Here is a 27,933-nt window from a genome sequence, read left to right as displayed (position 1 = left end):
AGAGACCAGAATCTGAGGAGCCGCATTTCCCGAGGAGTCAGGTATTGTCCCATGTGTGAGAAGCTATCTCTGAGGAGAAATTTGAAATCCTTGTTTCACCGTGCCATTTTGGTTGTGATACTGGCTGATAAGAAAAGAGGCAGCTCTTTGCTGCACTGTGTTGTGTGTTATACTGGCTTAGAGGAACAGAGAGAACCCCTTGCTGCATATTGCTACATGTCATAGTGGCTCGGTGAAACAGAGACAGCTGCTCGCTACAATTTGTTTTGTGTGATATCAGCTTAAGTGAACATAGATAAATCCTAGCATGTAGCATAGTAAGTGGGTCTATGCCTGCAGTAATGGGTTCTTTGTGATACTAGCTAAAAAGACCAGCGACAGCTACTTGCTGCCCATTGTTGTGAGTGATGCTGGCTCAGAGCAGCAAAAACAATTCCTTTCATACACAGAGTTGTGTGTGATAGTGACCAGCGGTGGCTGATGCCAATCTGAGGTGGGGGGGGGGGGAGAAAAAGAAAAGTATTAATAAAAATATTAACTTACCTTTCCTGCCAGCCTTCATGATCATCTGCTCCTGCTCCATGCCTCGCTGCTCCTCTGCTTCAGTCCCAGCACTGCAATCCCCAGGAGCACAGGTTACCTGACCGTACACAACGCCTGTGCTTCTCTCATGCTATTATTCCCAGCATGAGAGCAGTGCTTGGATTGGGCAGAGCGGTGTGGGCCGGTTATACACTCCAGCAGGGACTGGGAGCCTGTGCCCCTGGGCACTAGGATATCTCCAGGGAACAGCCTGGAGATATCCAAGTGTGCATGTTGATTTGGCCGGCCATAGACAACCGGCCAAACCGACATGCGCACTTTCAATGGCTACCACTCCTCCGTCCCCTGCTGTGTGATGCTGCAATATTGCCCCACCATGGCCTAGACATGTCAGACTATAATTAAAAATAAAATGACAATAAATTAGCTCTATAGTCATTTTCTTTTTCTTCTGTCTGCTGCATTTCAGCAGTGGGGCGACGCTCCTCCGCCATAGCCGAGGAGCCACCCCTGATAGTGTCCCAGATTAACTGTGCTAACTCCTTGCAGCACTGTGCTTTGTGTGATGCCATCTTCGATGAACAGAAACAGCTCAGATAAACAGTAGTAGCTGCTTGCTGCACTGTGTTGTGTGTAATGCGGGCTTAGATGAACAGTGACATCTCAGTGTCTTGTGTGATGCTGGCTCAGATAAACATCGACAGCTCAGATTTCCACTTTTCTGTGTCTTAATTGGCTGAGAGCAGCAGTGACAGCTCCTTGCCACAGTGTGTTGTGGATGACAACAATTCACAAAAAATGATAACATCATCTCACTGGACTGTATACTGTGTTCGTCTGATACAGTGCCTACTTTGTTGTATAATAAGTGCCAGTGTGCAAGCACTTCTCAGATGCCCATGGCCAGGGTTACTAAATGTCAGCATGCAAGGCTGTGAAGTCCTGAATCCACCTTAGGTCTCATAAATCCAATGCCAGACACTCCTGCCTCTTAATCTCACTCTTGTAGGATCCTGCTTTCTCCCTTGGTGTCTGTTTTCAGTCTTTCTTTCTATGATTCTTTGTGTGTTTTTCCCTTTCCTACTCTCTGGAAATATTTGATGAGGAAAAATAGGTGGTGGTCTCAAAAATGAGTGGCAATGAGACTCCACCAGCAACCACCAGCTCATATTAAGCGTTGGTCTGATACGGGTGTAAAGGAACAGTACCAGTTCATGCTGCTCTATTCTGGGTGTGGGGGTAACTCTGGCTCAGAGCAATATTGATAGATAATGGCTGTGCTGTGTTGTGTATGGGTGTATCAAAGGAACTTGTTTCACTATGGTGTGTATGGGTTTTTGAGGCTCTGTAGAACTGTGGCAGCTCCTCTCTGCACTAAGCTCTTTTGCTGGTATGATCCTAGCATAGACAGCTACACACACGTCCTATTGTACTGTGCTGTTTGTGGATGTGATATGGACACAGAGTAATAGGGGCAACTCTTTGCTGCACTGTACTATTTGATTGCATGACTCATGGTATGAAGAGCAGTGCAATATTCTGCATTTGGGTAAGATGCTGGCTCAGAGAGACATAGGCAGCTTGTGTTTTAAGTATGGGAGCAATATCCGCTCAGAGGAGTGGTAACTGCTTATCTATGCACTGCTATAATAATGATTCAGAAAAAGACACCTGCTCCTTGCTGCACTGTGGTGTGTGTGGGTGGTATGCTGGCACCGACGACCAATAAGAGCAACAAACTCCACTGTACTGCATGTGGGTATGATACAAGCTCAGATATACATCCTCAGTGGTATCAGGCATGGCCCGTGCAGGAAAGAGCGGTTTGGTGGTAGGGCGGAGTACGGGGGAGTCAACCGACGACCCACTTACTTACCTTGTACTCGCCGTATCACAGAGTCAGCAATCTAGCGAGAATAAGGTAAGTGGTTTTCTTTTTTTATTTGTATTTTTCCACGTCGTCGTCTGTCAACTCACCCCCACCCAACCCCACCGCTCTTACCTGCATTGCATATCATGGTATATCGCTAGAATATCAAGTTTAAATATCATTCTACAAAAATATAATACCAGAATATTGGCTACGAAAATATTGTGAAGGCAGACAAATGTAGGTAAATGTACATTTCTTAAATCAGTACTTATCTATATATATGCCTGCGTTCACAATATTTTGGTAGTCAATACTTATGATGTTTTTGTAGAATGATGTTTCTGTACTCAATAATCAAACAGTACTTGTACCAATGGCTATCATAGTGAAAACAGTCAGTACTAATGTATCTGGCATCACTCAAGACACAGCTACAGACTGTAGTTTTGATAGATTATTAAATATTGATGGGTCACTGTAAAACTAAGATTACAAAGCCCAGCCTGAAGCAATGCAACTTTGTTGCATGACACAAGAAAACAGTTGAGCATATATACAAGGAGACTGCACCACCGGAGCGTCCCTTTTACCAACGTTTCGGTGGCGCAACGCTCTGCTCCATTTAACAAAGTGGAGTTAAGCCCCATAAATATTAATTCCTGTAACGCAGACATCCTTGCACTATGGCGCATGGGTGTCTGTGTTGGTGCTAGCCAGCTATTTATAGCGCTAGGAAAAACACAAGGGTGCACAGAATTCTTGTAAATACTGTGCATCCCTGCATTTTGCAGCATTTTTTGCAGCACCGTGCTGTGCCATTTCTTTGTACATATTCCCCAGTGACTGTTCCTTCTTTGAATAACATTCTTCCAAACTGCGGAAGGACGGAAAGTTTTGAAAAAATGTTAAATGTCCGTTGGCATCCTCACATAACTTCTTAAAACCTTTTTCAGTTTTGCTTTGTGGGAAGCTGATGGGATCTGTTTTTAAACACAATAAAAGGAGCCCTGTGCTGTTGTGGGAACATTCTTTCTGCCACACAGGGCTGCTAGCTTAGTGCCATGAAGCCACTGTATTACTGTATTGCTGACAAGCCATGTGCCTCCACTCCAAGGATGCCGGAAGTTCCAGGGCAGGACTCCTTCAGCCAGTGGATGGTGAGGATTTCCTAGCAGAACCCATACACTCAAGCTGACAAGCTGAAATGGTCCCCCTTAATGTATAGAGGACAGCCCCCGACAATGTGGGCACGACAGGGGTGTCCATGACGCTCTTTCCTTCAGCAAACATGAGTAAGTATGATGCTCACCTGTTGTTTTATTTTCCCACTGTCACTCAGCGATTTCAACCCTGAGCGACAATCCTGAAAACAATTCCTTTCAGGCAGATGTTGGTGTGCATTGACAGCGCTATCTGTAAGTCCTGTGTTAGAATAGCATTTGTACCAGAGGTCAGGATTTAGTGACATTTTAAGAGCTCTACCTGGTCCAGATATTGGCAGCTTGTTGGTTGTGGTAGGTTTGGTTTGAGGTGCTGATTTATGAGCGGTGCTGCAAGATTTATTCGAGGTACACCGAACAAATTATGTGTTTCGGTTTCATCCAGTGTCACCACCTCTTCACCGAGAAAAATACCATCAATCTCTTCATGTTTTAACATTCTGCAAAGTCCTGGAGCTGAGTCTCAAGTAGAACTCTAAAATCTTATGATATTTACTCCATAAAGGATGTACTGATAAGGAAAAAAGACAGTTTTTAAGTAGTTTTCCTAAACTTTGTATTGGCCAGGACATTAAAATGCTGGTCATGATGTTATAATAACTGTTATAAACAAGCATTTGCAATGCAATAGGTCACGCATTTACGCGAGTTTGAGCCTTTGACATTGCAAATAACAATGCCTTTTATTTTTGTTTTTGTTTTATAAGACCTAAAAATGCTGGTCATGCTTATTTATTTATTTTATTTAGAAAGTTTTATATAGCGCAAACATGACCACTGAGGGTATCAAAGCGCTTTACAGAGTGTGCAGAAGGACCTGTACATGCAACCACACATATTCAACATAGCGAAAAGTACATAGATTTAAAATGTCCGACATTATCGTGAGCCCAGCCGCTAGGCCACAAAACAGAGTTGATCTCCCGAGAGTCAAGTGGGGAAGGCAGACTGAGGCAGATATTTCTTCTTTAAGAGCCCTTTAACTTCTATTTTGAAGAGGACAGTGGGAGTGATCAACCTGACTTCAGGGGGAAGAGAGTTCCTGATCCTTGTTGCCAAACCTGAGAATGCTCGATTGTAGGTCTTTTTTTTCTTGAATTTTTGTGGTATGAGTAAGAGGGTGCTGGCACTTCTAGAGGGTCTTGAACCACATGAGAGCTCCAATTTTTGAGCGAGGTACATCAAGATCTTGAGGTGAATGGCTTTGTGTGTCATGCATGCAATCAATTTTCAGCTGTATCTGAGCTTCATATGGGAGGGCCAGCAGGACCGGAGATATATGGTTGAATTTATTAGTGCCTGTTATGAGCCTAGCCGCAGCATTGAGGGCCGCCCTAAGGGGAGCTGTTTCTACTCTGGACAAGCCACAGAGCGTTGCACTGCCATAGTCCAGCTTTGCGATCACCAATGCTTGCACTGCAGCCTTTAGGTCATGAGCCGGGAGAAAGGGTTTGAGCTTTCATAGGATGCTGAGTTTGAAGTTCACTACTTTGGTGAGGGGACTGATGTGCTTTTTCATGTTCAGACTTTTGTCTAGTATAATACCAAGCGAGGATGCCGAGTCCACAAGGTGGGGTCTGCAGTTAAAAGCAGTAAGCTGATTCAACCATTGCTCAATGATCGGAGATTGCTTATGGGGTGAGATTAGGAGGAATTCTGTTTTTAGCGCATTTAGTTTCAGGTGGTTACGTGTCAGCCAGCTTTGTGTTTCCAGCAGGACTGAGTTGAGGGACTGGATGTCCTCAGGGGAGGCGATCTTCAAGTAAAGTTGAGTATCGTACGCATACATGTGATAGTGAATACTGGATGATTTCAGCATTTCTGTTAGAGGCTCCATGAACAAGCTAAAGAGCGTGGGAGAGAGTGCTGAACCTTGGGGAACCCCCAGCGTAACTGGTGCCGGATGGGACAGGGATTGGTTTACCTTGAAGCATTGGGATCTATTCAGGAGGAACAAAGAGAACCAATTGGGCACAGGCCCAGACAACCCCATCCTGTGTTCTAAAAGGTCAATTAGTTTATCGTGTTTGACAGTGTCAAATGCTGACGAGAGGTCAAGAAGGATCAGTAGACATGACTTATCGTGGTCCAGCATTCTTAAAGCATCATCGACAATGTGCGTTAGAGCCGACTCTGCTATGGCCCGAACGGAAACCAGATTGGCATTGGTCCAGGAGTTGGAAATGGTCGATGTGGTTGCAAAGTTGGGCAAGCACACATTTCTCCAGGAGCTTTGCTAAGGTGGGGATGTTGGAGATTGGGCGAAAGTTATGAAGGTCCATAGGATCAGCAGTAGGTTTCTTTAAAATCGCGTTTACTTGACCCGATTTAAGGCATTCTGGAATAGCACCTTGCCGAAGTGATGCCTTGACAATCGTGGCCCACACTGTTAGTAAGGAGGATCTCACTTCTGGGAAAAGGTTTGATGGCAGCAGGTCGTTGTAGTGGTTGGAAGGTTTCAGAGTCGACAGCGTGCATTGTTTTTGGGGAGGTGGGGTTGCGACGGGCCAAAAAAATCCCTACCAGGTGGACAGAGGGAGGTCAGTGGACTGAACGACAGGTGGTCACAGGCAGATCATAATTCAGTTTCAATCTTACTGGTCTTATCTGTGAATAAATCTGTGAAGTCTTCGCTATTAGGCAATGCCCCTTGACCCAGAGGTGTGGCGCTCGGATGACTATTGGCTTGGGACTTGATGAGTTCGAACAATTTTTTGGGACGGTTTTTTGCTTGGTCGAGCTGAGATCTGAAAAAGCTGGCCTTCGAGCATCTGATGCTTTTGTTATATATGCTTCTCTGGGATCTTAGGTGGTAAAGATGCTCAAGGGAGGGATAGGACCGCCATAGCCTTTCAGCAGGTCTTAAGTTTCTTCTTTCTAAATTAAGACTATCAGTAAACCATAATTTGGAGATTTTAGAGGAGATTCTTTTAAGCTGTAGTGGTGAGACCGAGTCTAGTATGTTCAGCATTGCGTGATTATAGTGGGCCGTAAGGTCGTGGACATTCAGCATGTTAGGTGGGGGGCAGGATGTTATCACAGAGAGCCGTCAGATCATGAGGGTTGATGTTCCTTAGGCACCTTTTCAACTGTTTTGGGTTCTTGGGCTGGGCTTTACTTGATCTTACCAATTCCAGGATACGGAAGGTGATGCAATAGTGGTCTGTCCAATCACATGGGAGGATCGAATCAAGGAGGATGGACTTGGGCTTACCAATGACAAGCTCTAAGGTAGCTCCTTTAATATGAGTAGGGCTGTCACAGATTTGGATTAGGTTGAGGTCAAGAAGGAAGGATTTAGGGCTATTGACCACCACGTCATTTACATCATTCCAATGGAGTATGAAATCTCCCAGGAAGATCTGAGTGCCATGGAAGTCTGCATTGGCTGAAATAATGTCCATGGTCTGTTCTGTGGAGGTAAGGCTGTCGCTAGGGGGATGGTAAAACGTGTGCAGTTTACAGGAGGGATTGTTGCCACCAGTCACTTCAATGCATAGGTATTCACAGGGCGGCAGTACGTCAGTCTGTAGTACTGTCACTGTAAGATTGCTCCGATGTAAATCAGCGTTGCCTCCACCTTGCCCACAGGATCGGTCCAGCCTAATGATAGCAGAGTTGGGAGGTATTAAAAGGTCTAGGAAGGGGGCAGCTGAGTCATTTAGCCAGGTTTCCGTCAACCTTACAAGGTCAAGATCCTGCGCCAGGGTGAGGTCGGCAATGTCTGCAGCGTATTTAGCTGCCGAACTACAATTTAGGAGCATGAATTTGAGACTAATGATGGCGTCTGTTGGAGCGGGTAGCATGCTGGTGACTCACGTGAGGTTGTTCTTATTTAAGGTTCTGGTGTTAGGCCTAGGTTCCCTGAAGGGATCCGTGGGATGGATTCAATTTGTTGCAAGTTTGCTATGGTGAGGGGATGTGCTGGAACATAAGAATGTAGGAGAGAATGGATATCCGTATTGGAACGGGAGGCTGTACATCTGGAGGGGCGAGCACGGTCGTTAGGGAGCGGGGGCCCACCTATGAGGTATGTGGGAGACATGAGACAGGGACCTCCGAGCGTCAGGGGGGGATGTAGGATGGGTGGCATGGGGAGGAGGGGACTAATGGATAGAGACCCCTGGAGGCCATTGGGAGCCCGATGGGATTGTGTGTTTGTCTGGAGGAAGGTGTCTTGGGGAGAATCTGGGCAGTGCTGTACGCAGTGGGGCTAGGGGGTTAGGGCTAGCAAACAGTACGGGGGAGGGAGCGGGATGATTAGCAAGATGACTGTGCTGGCGCAGCTCGTTTATTGCATGCATTGCAAGGGAGTTGGTATTAAGAGTTAGGGTAGGTAGAAGGGGGCTCTTCGAAGCAGATGTGGGATTAGTGGGTGGTGGTGGCGAGGTAGGAGTTAGAGTTTGCGAGGGCAGGGGGACCGCTGTTATAAAAAGTTATAAAAAGATCGTCTGAGTGCTGAAATAACAAGAGATGTAAAGTTTGTCTAGTGTTGTTAACAATGGAGGACATGGGTAATGTACCACACACGTGTTGGCAGACTCTTTTTTAATGAATGCTTCCACGTCATCTGGCACGAAGAATCAAGCGCCACCCCAGGGCAGACGGGTCTAAACTATTATTTTAGAGTTAAGATGTGTTGTAAGAGCTATGTGTTGTCCCCAGTAATGGCATAGTATGGTTTCGGGTTGCCACCTTTTCTAGTGAAGAATACCGGCCATCAGTTCACTATTTAAAGATTTTGGAAATGTCTGTATTTCTTTTAACATGACCTCTCTGTCTTTCTTGTTCTTAAATTATCTATTCGTTCATAAGGTTAGCTGAAGAACAAATTGTAAAGTGCTTTCAAACATTTATATTGAGGGATAGGATGTGTAGCCTTACGGCTAGAGCGGTCGACCACGCAGCGGAGGAACCGGGTTCAAGACTCGGCAAGCACACCCAGCATCCTGTGATTCTGAGCAAATCACTTAATCTCCCTGTGTCTAACAAAAAATTAATGTGTCCATCTGTAATGAAACTGGTGCTCATGTAAAGGGCTCTGATACCTGATATCTTCGGGTCGAGTTTGCGCTATATAAAACAAAAAAACAAAAGAATGTACTGTGTAAACTATGTACTATGTGTAAACTATGTACTGTACTGTGTACTGTTTACTGTGTAAACTATGTATGTACTGTGTAAACTATGTACTATGTACGGTCTCAGTACGACACGGAGGCAAGGCTTACCTATATATTGATGGTCAAAGCTTACCATCGGGAAATTCTCCAGGATTTTTTTTTTTTATTTTGCCAGGAGAATTGAGGATGCAGCTAATTCCTGCAAGGAGATTTTTTCGATTGTGAGAGAATTCATGACCCCCCGCTCCAACTCAGTGCAGGTTGGCCCCTCTGAGACATGGGCTGCCACCCTTGCCAACTTTTTCACCACGAAAATCAGGCTGATACAGGACTCCTTTCCAACTAGGCCGATCGATGTTGATCCATGCTTGTTGAATGGGTCAGTCCACCCTATTACATCAGGTCCAGTCCTGGCAGTTTTCCCGTCACTCTCGACACCTTCATCGTTGACACTGATGATGAATCTCAAATCTGGCTCTCCCCTCGACCCGTGCCCTGCCAAATTCCTAGCTAAAATGGCAGCTATAATCAATCCTCTGGCCAACCCACTTCTGAACCTTTCTTTGAGTCAGGGCGTAATTCCTCAGTCATGGAAGCAGGCCATGGTTATCCCCCTTCTTAAGAAACCGAGTCTTGCCCCGGAAGTCCCCGCCAACTACAGGCCTATTTCGCTTCTTCCTGCTTTGGCTAAGATCCTGGAGAAGCATGTACATGGTGTGCTCTCTAATTTGGAGTCTCATGAGCTACTACATGCCTCTCAATCTGGCTTCCGTCCTAATCTAAGTACAGAGACAGCGCTGTTGGAGATATCGGAGGCCATTAAAGAGTCGCTGGATTCTGGAGGCAAAGCCATGCTGATCATGCTTGATTTGTCGGCGGCTTTCGACACCGTCCCCCATGAGGGTCTCCTCGCAAGACTTCATGAGATCGGTCTGAGAGGGACGGTGCTCAGTTAGTTTCGTTCATTTCTAGCCAACCGTCGACAAACGGTCTGGGCCTCCCCTGGCTCCGCCGTGATGTCGCCTCTGGGAGTCGGAGTCCCCCAGGGCTCCGTGCTGAGCCCGACTCTATTTAACATCTTCATGACCCCATTGGCGACACTGGTGGAGTCTTTCGGGGGCCAGATCGTATACTATGCCGACGATACCCAGCTTCTCTTTACCTGCCGGAAGGGAGAAGATTTCAATGGAGAGAGTATCCGGGAGTGCCTTGGGGCTGTTTTTAAATGGTTCCAGCTAAACAGCCTCAAGTGCAACTCAGATAAATCTGAGATACTCTTCTTCGGTTGTCCATCTGATCCTGACTGGCATGGTTGGTGGCCTGCTGATATGTTTCCTCCTGCGCTTTCTTCCCAGGTAGCCAAGAACTTGGGAGTTAAAATAGATAAAGGACTGTCGCTTAAATCCCAGGTTCTGACCCTCACAGGAACCTGCTTTGGCATCCTTAGGATGCTTCGGAAGTTTTTCCCTCTGCTCTCTGAGGAGCATAGGAGGACGACTGTCCAGGCCTTAATCGGCTCAAGATTAGATTACTCTAACATTTTATATCTTGGCTTACCAGAGTATCTCCTGCAACGTCTACAGGTGGCCCAGAATACGGCCGCACGAGCCATCTTTGGCCTCCATAGGTGGGCCAGCGCTTCCAGCTTATTACAATCGCTCCACTGGTTACCCATCCGGAAGCGGATAATATTCAAGGCCATGACATTGGCTCACAAGGCTTTACATGCCTCGGGAGCTCAATATCTGCAAAGGAGGCTCGCCTTTTATCATCCAGCACGATCCTTGAGATCGGAGTCCCTTTTTCTGGCTGTGGTGCCCCGTGTGAAAAAAGCCCGCATTGGTGGGCGTTCGTTCAGGCTGCTAGCTCCGCAGTTGTGGAACTCACTTCATCTGACCTTGCGTTCTGTATCTAATTTGTTGGCGTTCAGGAAGGGTCTAAAAACATGGCTTTTTGCCCACTAGGGCTCTCCTGTGCCAGTTCCTGGATTCAGTGATCATCCCTCTTCCTGTGAATCTATACTGTTATGTTTTGTTTGTTTTTCCTGCTCCGGTCATGAAATATAAAGCGCCGGGACACTCCGTTGGAGTAGCCGTGCACTATAAAAGACCCTTATAACATAACACAACATAACTAATAAAGAGAAAGAATAAGGAAAGCATTCTACAGGGCAGGACTGGAATAGTAAGAGGACTTGCTTATATCTCAGTCAGCATTTGCAAGACTGTGTGTACAAGCAGGAGGTACCACAAGCTGGATATGAGAGCAGAGCTTTGTGTGAGGATTCATTACCAGCAAAGCAGGTGGGTCTGATGTTCAGGACAAGGGGTACATTGACACAGCTGTGTTCCCACTTAGGCAACAGAATGGGAGCTGTAGCCAGAAGATTATTGGGGTGTTGCAGAAGCTTCGGCCTACCTAGATCCTACTATTGTAATGACAAGGGTTTCTACAGATCTGGACTAAGGCGCATCAGTAGAGCTGTGTTGCATCCACAAAATTATCGGGGTGTTTTGCCAGCGGTGCCCTCCCTCCTTTTTAATTTAGAATCATAAAACTTTATTTCGGTCATACGACCATACAATTGCAAGTGCTATGCAGCTCATATGAATAGCATCAAATCAAAAAGTAGACATAAATAACATACTAAGAACATCAGTCAAGCAATAGTCTACAGTACAGTAAATATATGGACTAACCACTTGGTGCACAATGAGAAAAAAAAGAAAGAAAACAGGACAGCAAAAACCTGTGCCTCTTCCGTGGGAAGCAGCATAGTTCGCTATGCTGCCTCGGATCTTAGAGTGTACTGCATTCAAGACCTTAAGGTGACATCAATAGAATATGGGGTAAGACTAAGATTAAAACAGATAAAACTGATAACAAAGGATGGGAGGATAAGGAGCTAGCTCATGTTTTTAATGATTTCCTCCTAATTGCCCACATATAACCCAGGATTTTGCTACTGAGCAAGCAGTCACTGGTCTAGGGTCCGATCTAAGGATATGGAGAGCTTCACCATGGATACGTGTTCCCAGCTGCTTGCAAATTGGTTTGAGCCATTTGGCTCTCAGGAGAAATAACACCGGACAGGCAAAAAATACATGGGCAGTTGTCTCTGCTGTAAAAGTACAGCTGGGGCAAAGCTGAGAGGTAGTGTGAGAGTGGTGCCATAGGCCTGTGAGGGAGGTCAGGGTAAGAGAGCTGCATATCGAATTTCCAATCTTGAGGTGTCTCGATAATGTCTAGATATTGTTCTAGCAAACTAGTCAATTTAAAATGCATCCCCTTGATGGATTAATAAGTGAAGCGTGTGCTACCCAGTTCCAGTACTGGTTTTTGACAGAATCTTAACTAGAAGCTGTGTTGGGTCCTTAACATCCCAAAGGCCCTCTAGTCTATTTACTGCTGGCAAGGATTTCATAATTTGTATCCAGCCTATCTTTTTAAAATAATCGAGTTCCCTAATTTCCATAAGGGCATTGGCGTACAGGAGCCACGCAGAAGTAGACCAGCCAAAACAGTAGAGGGCGTAGCTTAGGCTTATCTGTAATTGGGACTCTATCCAAGTCCAACCTTAATGGGTGGAGAGGCGTGCTGTAGGGTGGCAAGACCAGGAACCTCAGGAACTTGTTTTCTGATTTAATAAGGTAATCTATCCCTTCAAAGCCGCACAGTTCAGCTCCATAGAGGGCTGAGCTTACTGCTTTGGAATCATAGATCTGGAGGGGGGCTGCCACTGGTTTACTGAATGAGGTTATCTGTTCTTTGATCAAGGCCTGACTAGTTACCTATGCTTCAAGGACATCTTGGTCCTGCGGAGCTTCCAGGACATATTGTCTGTAAGTGTAACACCTAGATAATCAATGGTACTATCCCTTTCCAATGGAACACCTCCCAATAATAATTTATCTCTGATTTGTGAAGATTAAGCAATAAAAGCTTTGTCTTTCATGTATTGGCCTCTAATCCTAGTGTTTTGGAAACTAATAATGATCGTCAGCAAACATTAATGTCAGAACTACCCTGCCTCCACCCCCCCCCCCACACCACCACAGAGTAGGGGCATTTGCTGGAATTTGAGAAAGATACCGGACAACACCATTCCCAAAGAGGAAAAGGAGTGTGGGTGCCAGGACACAGCCCTGACATACACCCTTGCCAGCATTAATTGGGTTAGTAAGCTGGCCTTGGCCACTCCAGCGTACCCTGGCAAAATTAGCTTCACAATGGCGGATGACAAGAGATAAAACCTCGAGGAGAATCCCCATGTCCTGTAGGCTTCCCTGGCCAATAAGCACAGACTTCCAAGACAGTAGGATACAAAACACCTGAGCAATGGTGCCTATCTTTTGTCTGAAGCCAGCTTGGAAGGGGATGAAGATGTTATATTCACGGATCCAGTCCTGTATCTTCGCAAGATGCTTTTGGACACAGTCTATAAGAGTGAGGGGTCTGTATTTGCAGGGAGAATACCTTTTGGACACAGTCTATAAGAGTGATGGGTCTATTTTTGCAGGTGGAAGACCTAGCACCTGTCTTAAATATAGGGATCACCTCTGCTCCCTTCCAAGGTTTTAGGTATTCGGGCCACCTTTGCTAGCGCTTTGGCTAAATAACAAATCTAACTTTTCCAATTCTCTTTATCATATAGAAATACATTGCCAAGAATGCCATAAGGTCCAGTCGCTTTTGCCTTAGTAATATAATCAATGCAGTTCACGATTTCGCTTTTAAAGAAAACATCCTTAACAGTAACATAAGCAAAATGGGGCAGATGATTGTGTACCTAGCACACATGACCCTGATTATAAGTGGTTAAAGTGTTCATACAATGCGGAAATAGAAATATTATTGGCCGGTGGTGGTGGCCTATTGCCATCCCTCCTGTGAACTAAGAACCAGAACTTCTGTGAATCTTCTCTGCCGCTGGCCTGCTAAATTAACCTTTACCTATTGTCGTCCCACTCCCTTTTCGTTCTTATCTGAACTGACCTATAAGTCCTTCTTCTGTCTCACACTGGACCAAGTTCTTAGATCTAACCGCCATGAACAGTTGCTGTCTAAGACACCTATACTCCTGTTCGTACCATGCAAACTGAGATCTTAGCTTTGGTCCCAATTTAGCAGAGCGTAAAGAGTCAATAAAATGTGCAGCCAACTGCTCGAAAAACAAGTGTGGCAAGCTGGCATCTCCTCCAGGCCTCCCGGTTGAATGGTTAAACATGAGATCTCTGCAGTACAAGCCAGTAAATCTTGCTTAATTAATTCTAGCTTGTCTTTGTCCTGAATCACCTGTAACCACTTAAGGCACTGGTTTTCATTTGTTGTAAATAGCTCCCTTGCTGTTAGATCAGATCTAGTGCAACTAGGGGGGTCCCCACAGTGTGACACCAAAGTAAAAACCAGGGGATTATGATCGCTGTTGGCGTTGGAACCAAATGCCATGTCAATCACCCTGGGCCATAACCATAGGTCTACCAGAAAATAGTATATACAATTTATGGTATTTGTCCTATTAAATATATTTGCTCCCAATTTATTCCTACTAGTCCTGCCTTTGGCAGCCCGTAGTCCAAACTCCAGGGAAAAGGCATTAGCTGGAGTTCCACTTGGGACCATTTTTAATTTGAGGCAGGTCAAGATTGGAAACTTGCCACAGATCATCCTCTTTTCTCATTCCACAAACATTCACCCTCTCCATTGGTTCAAAAGTAACATTAAAATCTCCAGCTTCCGTCAAGGGGCATGGTGAGGGCCTATTATCCAAGAGCTCCTTGAGATCGGGTATCGTGACAGACCTCCTACGCCCCCTAGTCCCTTTGGTGTAGACACTATAAACATTGAGGGAGACACCATTCTGACCTTTTAGTTTGATACCTAAAATATCTGTGCTGCTAGATGGAAGTCTGCACATTATACAATGGAGCACAATGCTAACCCAGATTAATGCTCCCCCCGCAGGTAGACCAAGTGTTGGAAATGGGATCCCCGGCTGGCCAGGGCTTTCGCCAAAGTCAGTCAGAGACCACCACACCCAAGTCAGGGCAAGGGAGTTACACGCCAAGATAACCCCTACTCACCCTCTAGGTAACGTGGCGCGAGCAGCAAGGCTAAACTTGGAGGCGATGTAAGTTAAGTATTTGCGCATGCACCCCAGCAACCACTCCCAGGGCCCACCACAAAGGAAACTCCACACAAGGTTATATAAAAATAGCCTTTGTATTACACCAAAACACATTAGATAAAACACACACTTTACAATGTGCCAGAGGCACGGGCAGCATTTACAAGGGATATGTACAAGACAGGGCCATCTGGACCACTGTCAGGAATCAGAAGTAGCACTTTCAGAAATAGCACTTAGTACATAGAATATAGCACAAAATAGCACACCACCAGTAATTACTGGTAACCAGGACCTCACTAGCACCACCTGTACTAGGGAGAAAACAATCACCTATGTATCACAATACCTGTAGGGGTGTAAGAGGAAAACACATGATGCAATGCATAACATTCATTCAGAGGTGCAAAGGCACATGACGCATAAACAATACATTCAGAGGTGCAGCAATAACATTGCGCAAAACTTAGATCAGTCACCACCTGTGACAGTCCCTGTGTCCCAATGTCAGGGCCTAAACGTCGCAGTTGCCCACAAAGTGCTGGGCAACTGGTGCAGGGAAAGTTAGGGCAAAGTTGGAGCCTCTCTGGGCTCAAGAACACGAACTGGCCCTCCTGAGCCTTTCTCAGGCTCTTCAACAGAATGGGCACTCGAGCCTCTCTGGGGCTCGCAACGCAAAAGGCTGGGGCCTCTCTGGGCTCCAACACGAGGGAATGGCACCCTCAGAGCCTCTCTGGGCTCAAGGAACAAAATGGCCCCCAGGAGCCTCCTGGCTCGGGAAGAAGATGCCCCCTCTGAGCCTCTCCGGGCTCAACACAAATAAATGCCCGGGCCCCCCACAGGGCCTAGAACAATGGTGCCCCCTTCGTTGGAGTCCCCCCTCTGGGGACTCGAAAACAACTGGCACCTCGAGCCCCTCAGGACTCTAGACCCCGAAATGCCCTCAAGAGCCTCTCGTGGCTCTGACAAAGGGGGCGCCGTGAGCCTCGCACTGGAGGGGAGGGGCGGGCACCGTCAATGTGCCCCGACACCCCCCTCTCCCTGAGCAGTCACTCACCGGCTGTCTGGGCTGCAGGGCGGCTCCTCTCCTCTCGTGCCGGGGCTCCAGGCAAGACGCGGCAGGCTCTGCTCCTCGAGAGCTCCCGCTCCTCGGGGCTCTCTGGACACTTCTCCCTCGCTCTCCCTCACTTTGGGAGCCTGGGGGGGGGAAAGGGAAGACGCCGGCTTCACTCTTCACCGGAGCGCGGGGTGGCCTCCCGTCCGCTTCCGGTCGCCTCTCTGTCCTGCCCCCGGCCTGCCTGACTTCCGGGTCGCGGCTGCGGGGCGGGACTTCCGGTCGGCCTGCGCCCTGATTGGCCGGCCGGCAGGAACACTTCCGGGTCGTCGTGGGCAGCGCGGCGGCCCGTCTCCCGCACTTCTAGGCGGGGGATGAATTTTACCGAGGAGTGGGCTCCCTCGTGGTAAAAGCAGCAAATTAACTACAAATGAGCGAGGTGGGCACTCGCTAGGGCAGGCAAAGCGCTCCCTGCGCTAAATGCAGGCACAGCGCTTCCAGGCGCTCTCGAAGTGCTGAGAGCAACATAAAGCGCTCCAAAGCGCTATTAGCACGGAAACGGCGCTCCTAGGCTCTTGAAAGCAAATAAAGCGCTATTAAGCGCTGGGGGCCGAAATCAAGCGCTCCCAAGCGCTAGGAGGAAAATGCAAGCTCTTCCAGGCGCTGGGGGACTCAAAAGCCCAAGGACCAGCACCAGAGCTGCCTAGGCAGGCAGGGGGGAGCAAGGCTGGGCCCAGAGCCAGCTCACTGGGTCTCCAGGCAGGGAGACAGTCCAAGTGGCGGTCCTCTGGCCCAGCAGCAGCAGCAACAGCCCCCCTCAGGATCCTGGAAGAGAACAACATCTGTGGGGACACAGACCCATTTTTATACACCATTTCCCTTTGTCTGAAGGTGCAGGGTGGGGGCGGAACCAGTCGCAGCTGGTTCTTGAGTACTCTGTTTACCTCAACCACCCTCTCTATTCACTGGCAGGGCTTGGGTCATTAGACACACCACAGGGGGGCGGAGCCAGCATTGTGTGGGGAAAACCCAGCCCATCCAGGACACAGGTACACTCCTCCCACACATCACTCATGCTAATCTCCCACTCACCACCGGGCAGACCCACCCAGACTTCCTGGAGCCTGGCATGCCAGCCAGCTCCAGCCAATCACACGCCAGCACCCTCACAGCACACGTACAGCCATGTCTAGAAATGATACTTCCCCACTAGACACATACAAGCCGCACATACCGTTGCGCAGCATTCATTCTCACGAGTTCACACATACCAGACTCAAGCCTGTACACCCCACACATCAGGAACTACCAGGGACACATACATTCCCCATGCATTCCTATGGGCGGGCAGGCCTAGCTCAGCACATGCACTCAGAGTGCGCACGCACTTTCCACTGGGACACAGTGAAAGTGCGCACAATCCAAAAATCACCATCTCCAGGTCACCATTTAAAGCAAAAAGTCTCGGGGTGAACCTGCCCTAAGGGCCAAAGTCCAACATAACCCCCTTCCAGCCAAAACGCAGGGGAGACCAATCACCACCGTGATGGACTTCCCTGCTTGGGGCGATAGAACACGGACGCAGGCCCGCAACTGCAGGGACACCCTCCTGTTCTACGCCACGGTGAACCCATGGGATTCCCTCTAAACACACTGTCTGGACCAACTGGGCTACCCCACTGGTACTCCCAAGTTGTCCGCGGCCAGGACCAGGCCCTGGGCCACCCAGGTGCCACTGGTCCATGCCAATTCGCAGAGCGGGGGGTAGTAACCCCTGGCAAATAGGAGCCATTCTCCACTCTTCCTGTCTGCAAGACAGGACTAGACTGCCACTGGTACTCCAGCCTAGGGCCTACAACCTCAGGCGGACCAGGAGTCTCAGGGAAGGCTCTCCTCCCCCTACCTCTTCTCCTAGGGTTCCTCCTCCCTCTGCGAGGGGTACCCCTAGAACGCCATTCCAACCCAGGGCTTATCCACTCAGGTTGCACCGGGGTCAGAGGTGGGCTCTCCCACCCTCTGCACCCCCTTCCAGAGGTCTGCCCTCTCCCACCTGGAGAAGTTCCTCTGGAAGAATAACCGGTCAGGACACTGGTTACAGTCGTCCTACCCTTCAGGTCAGGCTGACCCTGAACCTGGCCTTCCAACCTCTGGTCTAAAACCTTCGGTGGAACAATTGCCTGGCACTCCAGGACTTCTGGGGACTTACACTCCATCCCCCTGAGGCTAACAAATGTCACATCTGTTGTGTGACTGTCTGTCTGGCGCAGATCTCCCGCCCTCTGTCCACCTGACAGTGCGTGACGATCCCCCAGACCAGAAGTGTTGTTACCATGGTCACTACACGGGAACCTAGCCCAACTGGGTAGTCCCTGACCCACTGGTCCTTCCACTGGGGAACTCCCCCAATCACTCCTCACTCTGGACTCCTGTACCCTCCCTACCGGAGCGGTACTGCCAGACTCTAGAACCATAGGAGCTCTGGTTACAGACGCTCCAGGTCCTCTACTCACTAGGAGATCTTCCTCAAGTGGACTAACAGGACAGCCTAGGTCCCCAACCTGGTGTTCCCTACAGAAACCATCCAAGTCCTGAGGCAGGGCTTCGGGCGTCTGGGGAACCTTGGTCTCCCCCTCACTCCTGCTCCACTGAGCCAGGCAGTGAGCCCCTACACCCTCCTCGCTATCCTGGGACCTAGCTGGGCTACACTGAGCCTCTTCCACCATGCTGGGCTGGAAGATACCTGAACCACTTCTTTTGGACTCACTCCCTAATGACTCTAGAGAACCTCTGGCCCTTTCCCAGCGGTCTGCTTCCCTTGCCAGTAACTCTGGATCAGTAAATCCAAATGGCAACAGGTGTTGGCGCAACTCTGGCGAACACCCACTGAGCACCTGCTCTTTGACAATAAGATCAAACAAGACTTCAAAATCAGAGTCAGTGTGAACCTCTACCCAAGCCCACAGTGTATTACAACATTCATCCTCAAAATCTACCCAAGACTGGTGAGACAGTTTCCTACTGTCCCTGAACTTCACCCTTAACTCTTCCTCTGGGAAAACAGGTACCAGACTGGGGGAACTGGGACTGGGATTTCCTACACTGAAATCTAAATAGCTGCCACCACTGGACTCAACCCTCCCTGGGGGATCCAGAAACTCAACACTGCGCGCAGGGGATAGTCTACCCTCTAGAGCTACTTTGCCTCAGGTGGCGGCCCCCTCAGCCTCCTCTATTCTGTCCTGCGCTAAGACCCTCTCGGTCTCCAGCTGGTGCTTCTTAACCTCCAGCTGTTGCTTTCTAATGCCCAGCTGTGCCATAGCCTGGGCATGCTCCAACCTGAGCTTCTCTAAAGCCAGCTGGTGCTCCCTTTCTCTCCTCCTATCTTCCAGCTCCTCTGGGGACAGGGAAAGGGATGAGGCGCTGCCTCCTAAACTGGACCCAGCATGGGACTCCCTATCTATGGGGTCCTCACTCTCTGCTGGCGTCCCTGTGCTGTCATCTTCTTCCTCCTCCTCAGACTCTTCAGGGCTCCCCTCTGCCCCACCACCCTCATGGTGTGAGACCAGGGCCCTCTCCTCACTGTGCTCACGCTCCCAGTCCTCCTTCTGCCATTGGATTAGGTTACCCCTAAGTTGGGACTGGGTGTCTGACTCATTCACTGCAATGTCTCTCTCTTCGCAAAACTCTCTCAGTTCATGCAAAAACAGACCCCAGACATTAAAAGCAGACTCCATCTTGGCAAGATGATCACAGACACGTGCAACACAGGGGACTGAACAATCTGAAGTAAGAGGACACAATTCCAAAACTTCAACAATCTCCTTATCAAAGAGAACTCATACTCATGCGTCCAGGAAAACACACCATTCATCCTCACACACCCTCCCCTCGGATCGGTAAGGCAGTTTCTACCACCCCTGACTTCTCAACCTGACCAAAAGCGACACAGGTACCAAACTCTGGAAGCAGGGCGGGGGACAAATGTACTGAACACAATCAAATGACACTCTTCAGGAGAAGAAAATAATGAAACTTCCAAAACAATACAATCCCCAAAAATGTGGTCATCTAAATGCAGAGTTTTGTGGTATGGCCAGTTACTACTAAGGTACAACGCAAACACAAATCCTTATCCCACCGCTTGCCGCCAATGTTGGAAATGGGATCCCCGGCTGGCCAGGGCTTTCGCCAAAGTCAGTCAGAGACCACCACACCCAAGTCAGGGCAAGGGAGTTACACGCCAAGATAACCCCTACTCACCCTCTAGGTAACGTGGCGCGAGCAGCAAGGCTAAACTTGGAGGCGATGTAAGTTAAGTATTTGCGCATGCACCCCAGCAACCACTCCCAGGGCCCACCACAAAGGAAACTCCACACAAGGTTATATAAAAATAGCCTTTGTATTACACCAAAACACATTAGATAAAACACACACTTTACAATGTGCCAGAGGCACGGGCAGCATTTACAAGGGATATGTACAAGACAGGGCCATCTGGACCACTGTCAGGAATCAGAAGTAGCACTTTCAGAAATAGCACTTAGTACATAGAATATAGCACAAAATAGCACACCACCAGTAATTACTGGTAACCAGGACCTCACTAGCACCACCTGTACTAGGGAGAAAACAACCACCTATGTATCACAATACCTGTAGGGGTGTAAGAGGAAAACACATGATGCAATGCATAACATTCATTCAGAGGTGTAAAGGCACATGACGCATAAACAATACATTCAGAGGTGCAGCAATAACATTGCGCAAAACTTAGATCAGTCACCACCTGTGACAGTCCCTGTGTCCCAATGTCAGGGCCTAAACGTCGCAGTTGCCCACAAAGTGCTGGGCAACTGGTGCAGGGAAAGTTAGGGCAAAGTTGGAGCCTCTCTGGGCTCAAGAACACGAACTGGCCCTCCTGAGCCTTTCTCAGGCTCTTCAACAGAATGGGCACTCGAGCCTCTCTGGGGCTCGCAACGCAAAAGGCTGGGGCCTCTCTGGGCTCCAACACGAGGGAATGGCACCCTCAGAGCCTCTCTGGGCTCAAGGAACAAAATGGCCCCCAGGAGCCTCCTGGCTCGGGAAGAAGATGCCCCCTCTGAGCCTCTCCGGGCTCAACACAAATAAATGCCCGGGCCCCCCACAGGGCCTAGAACAATGGTGCCCCCTTCGTTGGAGTCCCCCCTCTGGGGACTCGAAAACAACTGGCACCTCGAGCCCCTCAGGACTCTAGACCCCGAAATGCCCTCAAGAGCCTCTCGTGGCTCTGACAAAGGGGGCGCCGTGAGCCTCGCACTGGAGGGGAGGGGCGGGCACCGTCAATGTGCCCCGACGCCCCCCTCTCCCTGAGCAGTCACTCACCGGCTGTCTGGGCTGCAGGGCGGCTCCTCTCCTCTCGTGCCGGGGCTCCAGGCAAGACGCGGCAGGCTCTGCTCCTCGAGAGCTCCCGCTCCTCGGAGCTCTCTGGACACTTCTCCCTTGCTCTCCCTCACTTTGGGAGCCTGGGGGGGGGAAAGGGAAGATGCCGGCTTCACTCTTCACCGGAGCGCGGGGTGGCCTCCCGTCCGCTTCCGGTCGCCTCTCTGTCCTGCCCCCGGCCTGCCTGACTTCCGGGTCGCGGCTGCGGGGCGGGACTTCCGGTCGGCCTGCGCCCTGATTGGCCGGCCGGCAGGAACACTTCCGGGTCGTCGCGGGCAGCGCGGCGGCCCGTCTCCAGCACTTCTAGGCGGGGGATGAATTTTACCGAGGAGTGGGCTCCCTCGTGGTAAAAGCAGCAAATTAACTACAAATGAGCGAGGTGGGCACTCGCTAGGGCAGGCAAAGCGCTCCCTGCGCTAAATGCAGGCACAGCGCTTCCAGGCGCTCTCGAAGTGCTGAGAGCAACATAAAGCGCTCCAAAGCGCTATTAGCACGGAAACGGCGCTCCTAGGCTCTTGAAAGCAAATAAAGCGCTATTAAGCGCTGGGGGCCGAAATCAAGCGCTCCCAAGCGCTAGGAGGAAAATGCAAGCTCTTCCAGGCGCTGGGGGACTCAAAAGCCCAGGGACCAGCACCAGAGCTGCCTAGGCAGGCAGGGGGGAGCAAGGCTGGGCCCAGAGCCAGCTCACTGGGTCTCCAGGCAGGGAGACAGTCCAAGTGGCGGTCCTCTGGCCCAGCAGCAGCAGCAACAGCCCCCCTCAGGATCCTGGAAGAGAACAACATCTGTGGGGACACAGACCCATTTTTATACACCATTTCCCTTTGTCTGAAGGTGCAGGGTGGGGGCGGAACCAGTCGCAGCTGGTTCTTGAGTACTCTGTTTACCTCAACCACCCTCTCTATTCACTGGCAGGGCTTGGGTCATTAGACACACCACAGGGGGGCGGAGCCAGCATTGTGTGGGGAAAACCCAGCCCATCCAGGACACAGGTACACTCCTCCCACACATCACTCATGCTAATCTCCCACTCACCACCGGGCAGACCCACCCAGACTTCCTGGAGCCTGGCATGCCAGCCAGCTCCAGCCAATCACACGCCAGCACCCTCACAGCACACGTACAGCCATGTCTAGAAATGATACTTCCCCACTAGACACATACAAGCCGCACATACCGTTGCGCAGCATTCATTCTCACGAGTTCACACATACCAGACTCAAGCCTGTACACCCCACGCATCAGGAACTACCAGGGACACATACATTCCCCATGCATTCCTATGGGCGGGCAGGCCTAGCTCAGCACATGCACTCAGAGTGCGCACGCACTTTCCACTGGGACACAGTGAAAGTGCGCACAATCCAAAAATCACCATCTCCAGGTCACCATTTAAAGCAAAAAGTCTCGGGGTGAACCTGCCCTAAGGGCCAAAGTCCAACACCAAGATTATGAAAAGATGCTGGGCGATGGAACATTACATAGCCTGGGGAATAAACTGGGGATGTGCTCCAGCTTTCCTGAAGAATACAGATGTCAAAGGATTCAATATATTGGATCCAATGTTGAAGGGTCACTTCTGACTTCACCCTATTCACATTCCAGGAAACCATTTGGCGTATACTAGGAGCCTCCTGCATGTTCCAAGAAATAGATCTCGACCCAACCTGAAGGTTTCCTACCTGGGCATAAGTCTGTGCTAGGCAAGTAGATGGTGCTCCTCTAGGTGACATTACTTTGATGTTGGATGGTTTCCATTCATGCAAGGCTCCAAGGGACAAGGAGGTAGTAAGTAATATAGCCCTCGATGACTTGACTAAAATAATGTTGCAATCGTAAGGGACTCGGCAGGTTAGGACTGAGATGTACTGATAGAGCTGCGTTTCTATTGATGTATTAGAAAGACAGCTGCAGTCAAGGGAATATTAGAAAGACACCTGCAGTAAGGAGATTATTAGAAAGAAGGCTGCAGTCATGAGATTATTAGAAAGACAGCTGCAGTCAGGACATTATTAGAAAGACAGCTGCAGTCAAGAGATTATTAGAATAACACCTGCATTCTGGAGATTATTAGAAAGACGGCTGCAGTCAGGAGATTATTAGAAAGACACTAACAGTCATTAGATTATAGAAAAAACACCTGCATTCAGGAGATTATTAGGCAGACTGCTGCAGTCAGGAGATTATTAGAAAGACAGCTGCACGGAGTAGTTTATTAGACAAACAGCAGCAGTCAGGATCTTATTAGAAAAACAGCTGCAGTCAGGAGACTATTAGAAAGACAACTGCAGTCGGGATTATTAGAAATACGAAATACAGCTGCAGTCGGGATTATTAGAAAGACAGCTGCAGTCAGGAGATTATTAGAAAGACATTAACAGTCATTAGATTATTAGAAAAACACCTGCATTCAGGAGATTATTTAAAAAAACGCTGCCGTCAGCAGATTATTAGAAAGATAGCTGCAGTCAGGAGATTATTAGAAAAACAGCTGCAGTCAGGAGATTATTAGAGGATTGCTGCAGTCAGGAGAGTAGTAGAAAGATAGCTGCGGTTATGAGAATATTAGAAAAATAGCTGCAGTTAGGAGATTATTAGAAAAACAGCTTCAGTTAGGAGAATATTCTAAAAACAGCTGCAGTCAGGAGATTATTAGAAGTACAGCTGTAGTCAGGAGATAATCAGTGGTTTTGGCAGCGTTGGCCTAACAAGGCCTGACTGTTGCAATGGGAAGGGACTCTGCAGGTCAGGACTGAGGTCATTTGGTAGAACTGTGCCCTGATTGATGAAACAGGACAGGACCAAGTACTGGGGGATTACCAGGGTGTTTTGGTGCCGATGTCTCTTAGATTTACTACTGCAACGGCAACAGATTCTGCAGGGTAGATTTGTCATATTTTGAAAGAGAGATACATGCTTCCAATAGGACTGTTCTCTGATGAGGTTTCAAGTACCGGGGGAGCATCGTTAAACAGAAGGGTGTGTGATACATAATGCATAAATATCAGGAACTAATGAAGACCAGTTTTGTTTGGGTGCAGTGGGAGAGGATGTTGCAGGGCAGCACTTACGAGCACTGGAAAAACCTGATGTGTTTTTGTACTAGATCAGACGAGAACTGAACAAAAAGAAATTAATCAAAATATGAATGAGAGATATGATGCAGCAGATATGAGATGAGGCATAAAGGATATGTATTAAGAGACATAAGAGATGTAAGAGATGCAAGCTAAAAACAAGAGATAAAAGAAAAAACACGAGAGTTGAGAAACAAAAATGACAAGAAAGGGGAGCTAAGTGGAAGCCATATCCGAGCTAATAGTGTGATAAACAAATAATGAGATATAAGAGGTACGAGATAAAGGATGAGATGTGAGTGGTAGGAGTAGTGATATCATTACAGATACCATAAAAGATACTATAACAAACAAAGTCTGCTAACAGATAAGATAATAAATACCAAAACAAGATAAGATAGTTAACACCCTAACAAATAAGATAAGGTAATAAATACCGGTGGGATAAGATAAGATATTGGTCATGCTTTCTTCTCCTATTAATCTATCATTTCTTATTTTTAGGCGCTTCTTCTGCCTGCCACCAACTTACTACTTCTACCCCAGCCGTGGTACGTCTCATTTCTTCAGTCTGTTTCCCTATGTTCTTGAGCTGTGATTGTGCTGGGTGGAGATGGGCTCAGTTGGGACTTGTAGGAATGAGGTGGAGAACATGGAGGTGTGACCGATGGGTTGTGACCACCAGAAGTGCTGATGGAAGCAAGGCTTGAAGCATGTTGTAACTATAGGCTAATTGGTGAAAGATAGAGCACATGACTCGACCGGCGTCTGTGTTAACTATCGTCGCACAAGTCTCTCTTGCATGCCCAGGACGAAGGATGATCTTCGAGCATGCGTGACACATGCCACACTACCCTCTGGGGCCGCGCCTGTTCCCGGAGATTGAAAAATCAACCAGTGCGCATGCGCACCAAAAAAGAGCAGTGTGCGATCTCTCCCTGAGCGGCATTATTCTTTGCATAGGCGATTGCCTCCAAAACCGATCTGCTATCACAATGCGAGTGCATGTGTCTGATGTTCTCATCCTCTTGAAGCTCATGTGACAGTTTCTGTCAATTGGCCTGTAGTCTCTTGTTTTGTAATTTCGGTACAGTATTTATGCCCTGGAGTCTCAGAGACCCCTCTGAGAGAATCCTCAGCGTAAAGGGAGCCACACACAGCAGAGGTGTGGGAATGACACCATTTCCACGTTTTTTCCTCCTCTCCCGGTTATGTTTCCTTCACCCTTCCCCACCTCTTTCCCTCTTTCCTTCTTTGTCTACCTCCCCTGCTCCTATCCTGTCCCCTGAATCTCTACCCTTGCCTGCTTTTTCCCTTACATATTTGTTTTTAATGCATGTAACTACGCTCCAGCAATTTGTAACTATGCTCTGAAACTGTGTAACTTGTAACTATGTAACTGGTAATTATGCTCTGAAACAATGCTCTTCCTCATGTAAAGCGCTCTGATACCTCTGGGTCTAGCCAGCGCTATATAAAACTTTTCAAATAAAAAAAAAAAAAAAAAATAAATAAAATAGGTAAGATAATGGAGCGGTGCACTTTCCAGGTAATATGATATCCAATAAGAAAAGCCCAATTTGTATCTTCTTTAAAAGAAACTTTATTTACATTTCCTTGAACATAGTGAACATCAGCCAACGCGTTTCGTTCGATTTTCGAACTTCGTCAGGGCTTTAGATTATGTATAGCGGGCTTATACGTGTTCCTGGATGGTCAATCCAGAATCGTCATGTGGAAATGAATGGTCACAATGTCAGAGTATCAATGCAGCCTCTATATTAAGGGCTTTAGGTCATAGATCTGCCGGTGCAGTTCGGGCGTATCGGAAAAACCGATATGCTCCATTATCTTACCTATATTTGTTCCCGGCTAGTACGGGTTGCGCCTGTCAGCGGCTGGCGCAGAAGAAGATTGTGCACGCCACCTATTTGACTCTGATGCCTAAAACTTTACTTTTGAGTATGCTATCCAAAGCTAGTGCAGCATCTAGAGTCCACCGCTGTTCCTTTTGTCTGCATGTTGTAACTATGTTGGGGTCTATCAAACATCCTATTAAAAGGATGGCAGTTATATTGTGATTTTATTCTGTCCAGTGATAGAAAAATAGTTATTTAAAAAAACAAAACGTTCTCATCGAGTTCACAATTCAATGCTTAAGTGTGATTTCTTGTTGGTTTGATACCATTACAGTAAATCTAAACTTTAATATTCCCCCGTCATAGGCTTTGATGAGATCAATTAATATTTTAAAGCTGTAGTCTAGCTACTGTCTCATTGTTGGTGATGCAACACCTTGTGCCTCTTCCTCTCTGAAAATACACAGCCGAGAAGTTACAGCTGTGCTGTTATTCAACATGGCTGTAAGCGGCTGCTAAAGCTGCCAACATATATTGCAACACTGCAGTGCTGCCGATCATAGCGGCATTGCAGATCATAGTGACAGGCAGCAGGGTTGACCAATGCAATGCCTGATTTGCACATCTTGGAGCCTGGAGCAGTTCAGGACTAGTTTGGAAGCAGTTTAGAGTTGAGACTGGCACAATCAAAGCTGGTGTGTGAACTGCAGTGGCCTTTAACAAGCAGTACCTGCCGGAAATCTGCCAAAAAGCCTGCCAGAAAACCAATCCAGAGTCACTAGATCGGCAGGGTGTCCCACTACAAGTATTTAGCACATTTAAAGCACCGTCTTCCTGGCCACCCTGGCAAAAAATATTTTTTATCTGCTCTGCTTACTTTATCAGCTTAGTCTGCTTTACTGCAATTGTGTATCAAGCTACAATCTGAATGGCCAGGAAGGCCTACTGGGGGTGCATTACTAGTACTAGCTGCTTTACTATGACTAATACACAATCATACCAAAATGTACCATTGCCTAGGTTGACCAGACATAAAAAATGTGCCTGGATCTTTCTGCTGTTTTACCATCTGCCCCGGGAGATTAAGGCAAATACGGCTCGTCTCCTGGTTTTTCGATAGGGTCGACTGAAAACAGTGGGATGCATGAGTTTATGTGTTACAAAGCAGGGTTTGTTAGCAGCAGTTACAGGAAAGCAATTTAATTAAAATGTATTTTGTTTGTTTTAAAAAATAACACTTCATTTATTTGCTTAACATCTCTTCTTTGATTCTAGATTACTGAGCACTGTCTGTCATGTGATCCGTGCGCGTGCACAAACCAGCCACGTCACAAACCACCATTTGTCTGTTGTGCCTCAGAGACTTCAAAGCTGCCGCTCCATGCCCACCGCATCACACTTCAAAGAAATGCGCTCCACGCCGCCCCCCTCACAGCAATGCAGAGAGCTTGTTAATCCTCCTTGTGATAAAACCAGCCGTTGCCGCTCCCCGGCAAAGTTTGCTCGAGCTGTCTCCTTCACTAAACCCCACCCCTCGGTCTTGTTCGTCTTCACGTCTCATCCTTTCATCTCAGCGCCGCTCTCGTTCACCCTCCGTCTTCTTCATTTCTCTCCACTCCCTTGTCATATGTTTATTTAACTC

General features: G+C 48.1%; 1 long non-coding RNA gene across 1 annotated transcript; it reads left to right on the top strand.

The window, feature by feature from the left end:
- Nucleotides 1-27,649, top strand: LOC144775801 (uncharacterized). Its single transcript, XR_013600564.1, has 3 exons — nt 1-41; nt 24,937-24,983; nt 27,567-27,649. It is a non-coding gene; the product is annotated as an uncharacterized LOC144775801 (long non-coding RNA).
- The last annotated feature ends 284 nt before the right edge of the window (nt 27,650-27,933 follow it).

Source organism: Lissotriton helveticus, chromosome 1_1 (genome assembly GCF_964261635.1).
Source record: "Lissotriton helveticus chromosome 1_1, aLisHel1.1, whole genome shotgun sequence".
Classification (NCBI taxonomy): Eukaryota; Metazoa; Chordata; class Amphibia; order Caudata; family Salamandridae; genus Lissotriton; species Lissotriton helveticus.
The sequence above is the reverse complement of the archived record's forward strand: the minus strand, read 5'-3'. Positions and strand labels throughout refer to the sequence as shown.